Source organism: Rhinatrema bivittatum, chromosome 3 (genome assembly GCF_901001135.1).
Source record: "Rhinatrema bivittatum chromosome 3, aRhiBiv1.1, whole genome shotgun sequence".
NCBI classification, from domain to species: Eukaryota; Metazoa; Chordata; class Amphibia; order Gymnophiona; family Rhinatrematidae; genus Rhinatrema; species Rhinatrema bivittatum.
Window position 1 is genome coordinate 196127775 of NC_042617.1, and position 8817 is coordinate 196136591.

At 45.5% G+C, this 8817-nt stretch overlaps 1 long non-coding RNA gene across 1 annotated transcript; it reads right to left on the reverse strand.

Moving 5' to 3' along the window:
• Positions 1-262: 262 nt before the first annotated feature.
• LOC115088720 lies at positions 263-1179 on the reverse strand. The gene is made up of 3 exons (XR_003855836.1): positions 1135-1179; positions 850-951; positions 263-320 (listed from the first exon to the last, which is right to left on the reverse strand). It is a non-coding gene; the product is annotated as an uncharacterized LOC115088720 (long non-coding RNA).
• Positions 1180-8817: the final 7638 nt, after the last annotated feature.

Below are 8817 nucleotides of genomic sequence, written 5' to 3' on the forward strand. Positions count from 1 at the left end.
GAGGGAACTGGCATCTCCTCCTCAAGAGGCATCTCGTGAGGAGGAGAAGCCATCTCCTTCTGCTCCTGAGGGGCCTCCTCCAGGGCTGACAACTGCCTCTCCACATTGCTGACACTCTCCTGCACTTCTGTGACCTTCTGCTGCAACATCATGAAGTCGGCATCATATTTCGCCTTGAACTGCTGTACTTCCTGCAGGATCTCCTCCAGCTTTGAAAACTGTGCACAGCATTTACAGCTAGGAGGAGATCCTAGAGGAAGTACGGCAGTACTGGTGCTGGTGCTGGTGCTTGGCTGCTGCTGCCAGATGTTCCTTTTGTCCTGTAAAGAAATGTAAAAAAAAAAATTCAACATGAGACACAGAACAATACATTACATACATAGTCATATATGGCAAATAAATAAGCAAATACTGGATGCGTGCGAGCAAGTTTATAAAATAATCTACCCCTTACTTAGTTTATTAACCTTGAGGGTTATAGAAAAATGAGGAGTCCATCGCAAGGGAGAAGGAGGGAGGGGGAGAGTGGAGGGATATCAAATCAATCTACATAGATTAGAGATAATACATAATTTGAAGGATTGGAAGGAGAAATAATGGAGTCACTCTCAGGTTAGACAGAATATGATGGTAGGAGGTACACTACAAACAAATCTCTTCTTTTCTTTCTCCTTCCATTCCTTAGTTTACTCTCATAGCCACTCAGTGTCATTTAATATATACAAATAAGTAAATAAATACACACATCCCCACATTCCCCAGCCACTATAACTGACTGATATAAAAAAAATGATTTTGTTTTTCAGCCTCAGATAATATACTACTGTACTGGCCAAGATATATTATTACCTAGACCATTAGCCCTCGCTGGTACCTCCGTCCTCCTCTGGTGGCAGCTCTGCCTCCTGCTAGGCCCAGGAAGCCCCTCCTCATCCCTGCCTGGGTGTGGTTCTGTACAAGACAGATCAAAATTCAGAGAACAACAGTTAAAATTTTAAAAACAAGAATGAGATCAGACACAAGGATTCATTCACTGTTATAGTAAACAAACATAATTAAACACAAATTCCATTACAATTAATTGAATAATATTTGTGTAATGTGTTCTTGTGTAGTATTCTGAAAACAACCTACCAGGCAAGGGACAGGTCAAGGTTCTGCGGATCTCCTCGAGCCACCTACCCTCGTGCAGTCACAAATGGCGACCTGAGAATTAGAGGAATATACAGGAAAAAGAATAACATTGATTAATTATTACAACATGCCCATGTTTTGCCTTGATCTACTAGATTATTTTTTATGCAACATAGAAAAGTTAGTAATAACAACATACTATTTAATTTATATTTCAATGTGGCATTCAAAATCCCAAATACCACCATTTCAAAACGATAAATATAAATATCAATAATATACCACAGATAATTTTATTTCCTTTGTAGTCTAGTTATTAAGTATTAATAATAGTATAGTATAGGGTAAGGGTGGTACACTAGTAGCTAGCTAGCTACTAGTATTTCTGTTCTTTTAAAATATAATTACTTAAAATTATAACTGTTATTACTTTTAGTAGTTATTACTTTATAATTATATAACTCACTCTATGCTACTAGCTACTGTAGCTAGTATTGCTATCATACTCTATTCAATTTTCAATAACAAAATAATATACATAATTATAATTAAATAATATGACCAACATTATTATTTCTCACCTTTCTCCTTGAGGTCTTCAACCTCACGAGGGTAGGAGGCCCACCGGTAAAACTCCTCCTGGAGAGAGGCCCAGGCAGCAGTCTCCCTTTCCAGGTTAGGCCTGCTGCCTGGGGGGGTGTAGAGGTTCCTCTCATCCAGGAGGATGAGCCGAGCCAGGATGTCCACGTCAGCCCGGATAAAGCGGGGATTCCTGGATCTGTCTTTTTTGGCAGCTGCCACCTTGGAGGAGGACGGTGGGGAGGAGTCAGACTCCCTCTCCCTGTCCTCGCCAGACTCCCTTTCACGGTCCATCCTACCATGAGAAAATAAAAAAGAAGATGAAAAAAAGTATGTGCTATAGGACAGCTGTTTGTTCAGAAGCTCACACACTAATGCAGGGAGGGGCTAGGCAGATCCCCCCCCCCCATCTGTGAAGCCAGCCTCTCAGTATCACTACTAGTAATGCAGGGAGGGAGCTGTCTCACCCTTCACCATCCTCCCCCCCCCCCTCACCCACACACCATTCACTGGCTGGGACATGAGGGAGTGGAGGAGTTAGGGTCAGGCAGCTCCCCCCATCTGTGAAGCCAGCCTCTCACTAGTAATGCAGGGAGGGAGCTGTCTTACCCTTCACCATCCTCCCCCCCTCACCCACACACCATTCACTGGCTGGGACATGGGGGAGGGGAGGAGTGAGGGTCAGGCAGCTCCCCCCATCTGTGAAGCCAGCCTTTCACTAGTAATGCAGGGAGGGCACTGTCTCACCCTTCACCATCCTCCCCCCCTCACCCACACACCATTCACTGGCTGGGACATGGGGAGGGGAGGAGTGAGGGTCAGGCAGCTCCCCCCCCCCCCCCCCCCCCATCTGTGAAGCCAGCCTCTCAGTACTAGTAATGCAGGGAGGGAGCTGTCTCACCCTTCACCATCTCCCCCCCCCCCCCCCCCCGCACTGGTGACACAGTGTTAAACTTTTTTTTTTTTTCACTAAACTAGCATAAAATAAAATGAAGTACTTTGTGGGTTAAACTTTTAATTTCCCCTAATGTAACTTCATTTAATATTATTTTTATATTATTTTTATTTTATGCTACTTTACCGAAAGAAAAGTGCATGAATTAAAATAACTATAACTACTATATAACTAAACTAAGTAACTAGTAAAGTATAACTATATATAATACTGTAGAAAAACTAAAACAAAACCTTATATACTAGTACTACTACTTAGTACTTACAGTGGTAGAAAAATGAGTCAAGATCAAATTCAAGACAGTCAGTCTGAGTCTGCTGCCTTGCACTATGCATGCACTGCGCTTCTGCTGTCTGTAGATTTGTTAAATTGTTAGTGCATGTATTAGAAGCAAAATGGCCCCTGGGGACCCCACAGAGCATGCTCAAAACTAGTGCGCACTAACTTTAGTTAGTGCGCACACAGTCTACCTTTGTGTGCACTAACCGGCGTTAGTGCGCACTACCTCCGGATGAGTTAAAGTAATGGTTCTACATTCCCATTGGCTGTCTTCAAGGTGGAGCGAACCAGTGGGAACCCAGAACCATAGCTCTAGCTAACGAACTCCTCATAAATTGATACATTTTAACTTTTAAGTTGCACTTTTTGTTAGTGCGCACTAACGCCGAGATAGTGCGCAGTACACCTGTTAGTGCGCACTAACTCTGTTCGTCGAAAAAAAAAAACCGACCCGTGAAAAGACTAAATTTTTGCACGAAGCAGCCGACTGAAGCCCGACCCGATATCTAAAACCGAAGCACATCTCTAATAGATTATCAACTCAGGAAAATGAACACATTTTCTAGCCATTTTACATATATTTTATGTCCACATAATAACCCAGAATTAAACGCAGAGGCAGGCATTTTATAAAATATGCAAGTACTCTGCTCAGGAATATATTTGGGCTCATGCTTGAGACTCACCAGTTTGCCAATACCCTCCACCAGTTCTTGACTCTCCAGCACTTTACCTTTATCCCCCTTCCAGTTCACTTAGACCTCCCACCCAAAAAGGACAGACAAAAGACAAGTGCAATTTCAATTAGGTGAGTCGTTAGCAGGTGTAAAAATGTACAGACAAATTAGGTAATGTATGCATGAATACCACTTACAAAATGGAGACTTGTGTGCGTATTTGCGAATCCTTCCCCAGAACACCCTTAAACCACCCCTTTTTTTACATGTTAATATTTATGTATAAACCACAAATGTGTTCTCTCAAGGTTTACAAAATATCATATACTATTGTTTATTGTCATTGTATTTATATCGCGAATACAAATTAATAATGTATTCTAAGATATGTACACCTAGAAATCCTCCTCAAAGGAGAATCTTTACATCATCATCATCATCATCAACAGCAGCAGCTTTTATTTAAAACAGCCCTTTCATTACAACAATGATCAAGGCAAGTTTACGACAATATTTCAGATTACAGTAAAACAAGACAATAATATTTCTTAAAAATTCAATAAGCAATCACAAATTATATCCATTTAACCAGACTCATATGACAGGGATCTAAGTGACAAAATGCTGGCCTAAATTTATTTAGATAAATTTGTAACTCCATTAATGATATTAATTCTAAGGAATCTATTATATCTTGCCATTCATCTTACCCCCATCCTTCTTCTCAGATTTTATAATATGCTTTCTCAAATCCCATTGGATAGTCTTTATTTTTTCCTCAAAATAAACCCTGATCTCTTCATAATTAAGTGCCAGTTCACAATATCCTAAAAGACGTTGTGGGGTATTCACTAACCCATTAATCACATGATATAGTTCTCTAAAGGAGTTGCTTTACTAGTATACATAAGTTCTGCCCATAGCATACCATAAACCTTTGAATACTGGCTCTCCTGATTTCTTCCATCTTTCAATTCATCTCTTCTTTCATCTCTAATAACTCTTTATTAAACCAAGGTGTTTTCTCCTCTGCTTCACTTTTACTTGTGAAGGTACAATACTTTCTAAAACAGTACTAATCCCCAGTGTTGCCAGATGCCAAAAATTTTTATAGCACAATAAATGACAAAATCTAGCCCAAAACTAAAGAATTGCAAAAACATTTTTTAATTATGCATGCAGACAAAAAAAAAACCTATGGATATAAAAAAGTTTAAAAACAAGGTTAGAAAAGCCTTGAAATTTAGGTTGTCGGAGAGAAGACAGACTCCTGCGCCGGCACCCTAGTTACTCTCTCTCCGCTGGAGTTTTCTCTTTTGTTCTTAAAAATAAAGGGGGGGGTGGGGTGAGCGGGAAATGCAGAAATCAGCATACAACTGAAAACGACGGTCCCTAATTATAGTGTACAGGAGGTATATTTTCTAGGGATGTGAATCGTTTTTTGACGATTTAAAACAATCGTCAGATATATTTTAAATCGTCAAAAATCGTTAGAGCCGCGATACAATAACAATTCCCCTGATTTATCATCAAAAAATCGTAAATCGGGGGAGGGGGGAGGGCGGGAAAACCGGCACACCAAAACAACCCTAAAACCCACCCCGACCCTTTAAAACAAATCCCCCACCCTCCCGAACCCCCCCAAAATGTTTTAAATTACCTGGGGTCCAGTGGGGGGGGGGGTGTCCCGGCGCGATCTCCCGCTCTCTGGCCACGGCTGCGTTAAGAGAAATGGCGCCGGTGGCCCTTTGCCCTTATCATGTGACAGGGCAAAGGTAGCGCCGGCGCAGGAGATCGCTCCCGGACCCCCGCTGGACCCCCAGGAACTTTTGGTCCAAGTCAATGTCAAGCCGAGGAGTCAATCCAAGAACAGGAGGTAAGGCATCAGGAAGACATAGAAAACAAACGAAAATCACAGGACAAGAACACAGGAACTACGAAGATATGGGGAGGCAGCAGGAAGACAAAGACAAGTAGGGATGTGAATCGTTTTAGGACGATTAAAATTATCGTCCGATAATTTTAATATCGTCTTAAACCGTTATGGAACACAATACAATACAGATTCTAACGATTTATCGTTATAAATCGTTAGAATCGTGAGCCGGCACACTAAAACCCCCTAAAACCCACCCCCGACCCTTTAAATTAAATCCCCCACCCTCCCGAACCCCCCCCCCAAATAACTTAAATAACCTGCGGGTCCAGCGGCGGTCCGGAACGGCAGCGGTCCGGAACGGGCTCCTGCTCCTGAATCTTGTCGTCTTCAGCCGGCGCCATTTTCCAAAATGGCGCCGAAAAATGGCGGCGGCCATAGACGAAAAAGATTGGACGGCAGGAGGTCCTTCCGGACCCCCGCTGGACTTTTGGCAAGTCTCGTGGGGGTCAGGAGGCCCCCCCACAAGCTGGCCAAAAGTTCCTGGAGGTCCAGCGGGGGTCAGGGAGCGATTTCCCGCCGCGAATCGTTTTCGTACGGAAAATGGCGCCGGCAGGAGATCGACTGCAGGAGGTCGTTCACCGAGGGTTCCGGCGCCTCGCTGAACGACCTCCTGCAGTCGATCTCCTGCCGGCGCCATTTTCCGTACGAAAACGATTCGCGGCGGGAAATCGCTCCCTGACCCCCGCTGGACCTCCAGGAACTTTTGGCCAGCTTGTGGGGGGCCTCCTGACCCCCACGAGACTTGCCAAAAGTCCAGCGGGGGTCCGGAAGGACCTCCTGCCGTCCAATCTTTTTCGTCTATGGCCGCCGCCATTTTTCGGCGCCATTTTGGAAAATGGCGCCGGCTGAAGACGACAAGATTGAGGAGCAGGAGCCCGTTCCGGACCGCCGCTGGACCCGCAGGTTATTTAAGTTATTTGGGGGGGGGTTCGGGAGGGTGGGGGATTTAATTTAAAGGGTCGGGGGTGGGTTTTAGGGGGTTTTAGTGTGCCGGTTTTTCGATTTTTCGATTTTTCGATTTTTAACGATGTTCCGGCGAGGGATGGGGTTCGGGAGGGTGGGGGATTTAATTTAAAGGGTCGGGGGTGGGTTTTAGGGGGTTTTAATGTGCCGGTTTTTCGATTTTTCGATTTTTCGATTTTTAACGATTTTTCACGATATTTTACCCCCCCAAACGGCAACAATACGATTCCCTCCCCCTCCCAGCCGAAATCGATCGTTAAGACGATCGAGGACACGATTCACATCCCTAAAGACAAGCCACTAGAACCAGGAACAGCATAACAACCAGCTACTCCATAGAGTTTAACTAATTGCTGAGGCATCTGAGGCAGGGGAAAGCAGGCCTTAAATAGCAGAAGGCTTGTGATGTCATCCAGAGGCCCTTTAAAAGAACCTGAGCCCGGGATGGACCCGCAACCGGCCAAACATAACAGTACCCCCTCCTCTAAACCCCCCTCCCCAAGGGCTTAGGCTTCTTGGAGTGCAAAGCATGAAATGCTCTCAGGAGACTTTGGTCCAGGATGTTTGAAGCAGGCTCCTGTGTATTCTCCCTTGGACCATATCCCTCCCAGGAGATTAGGTACTCTCACCTCTTGTTCAGATGACCAAATGTCCAAGATCTTTACTTGGTAGACTTGCTTCTCTATGGTGGACACCTCCTGGGGTCTTGGAACTTTCCAGGACAGCCAGGTGAGGACTAAGGGCTTGAGGAGGGAGACATGGAAGACATTATGTATTCCCAAGGAGGCAGGTAGTTGATAAGTAATGGGCCCTTCCTGACAGGAAACAGGGAAGAGCCTGATGTAATGGGGGGCGAACCTCATGGAGGGCATCCTGAGCCAGATATGACGGGTACTCAGCCAGACCTTGTCCCCTGGCTTAAACTGCAGGGTTGGCCACAGATGAGGATCCTTTGCCTTCTTGGCTCTTCAAGTTGCTTTCTGAAGCATCTCCTCAGTGAAAACACAGAGTTCCTGGAGCTTTTGAGCAGTTAGCTGAGCTGCTGGGGATAGTACGGTCAATGGAACCAGTAATGGAGGAGAAGGCTGTCTTTTCATACACAATCTGGAATGGCGATGCTCCCATGGCAGATTTAATATGGAAGTTATGGGAGAAATCTGCCCATTGGAGAAGAGTGACCAAATTGTCTTGGGATTCATTTGCATAAGCCCCCAGGAAGCCCTTCAAGGTCCGATTAGTTCTGACTGGCCATTGGCTTATGGATGGTGGATCAGTGCAAGTAAATTAATGGCACAGTTGAATGTACGGTGTGAAGGCAGCATCTCTGCCTTTCTCTTGGAGTACACATCAGCATATTCAGTGTACTGGGGAGGCAATCCCGACAAGGTCATGGCCAGGGGCAGCATCGGTGGAGGTTCAATTCGTTGAAGGCAGGAATTGTGGCATTAGGCCCCCCAGCTCTCCAACTGAAGCGAGCCCCAGTCAAAGTGAGGAGAGTGAAGTTGCAGCCAAGGTAGTCCCAATACAATGGGATGTACCGCCTTGTCAATGATGTGGAAGATGATACTCTCCACATGCAGGATGCCAGTGCAGAGACACAAGGGGGCTGAAGAGGTGGTGATCCATCCAGGAAGTGGCTCTCTGTGTATGGAAGATATGACTAGTGGCATCTTCCAAGGAACCACCAGAAGCTTTAAATGGTACATGAGAGTCTTCATTATAAAGTTTCCCTTGGTGCCCAAGTCAACCAGCGCTAAAGTGGAAAACTCATGACTGTCCGTAGAAAGACACTGGGAGGGTGAGTTGGGGACCAGGAGTGGTAAAGCCTAGGATTATCTCCTCACTAGCTCCTAGGCTTGCTAGTTTCTCGGCTTCTGGGGGCAGTGTGCCAGCTGATGCCCGGACCCAGCACATTAGTAGCAAAGCCCCAGGTTGCAGCGGTGGAGCTTCTTCTCCAGAGAGAGATGTCCCTGGTCAAGCTGCATGGGTTCTTTGGCCCAGGAGGTGGTAGGAGCCATCACCAGCACTGCAGACAGAGGGCGAAAAAAGAATGGGGCCAGCATCATTTGCATACAAGGAGGCCGCAGCTCCCTGGTCTGCTGCTGGAAATGGCAGTCAATTCTGCCAGCTAGGTCAATGAGCGTATCCAGGGACTCGGGCAGTTCCCGGTGGCTAGCTTGTCCTTCACCTGGGACAACACCCTTCCAAAATGATACTCCAGAGACTGTCCTCCCTCCAGTTCAGCTCGGTGGCCATGGTCCAGAACTCGATGGCATAGTCCATTAAGGGAT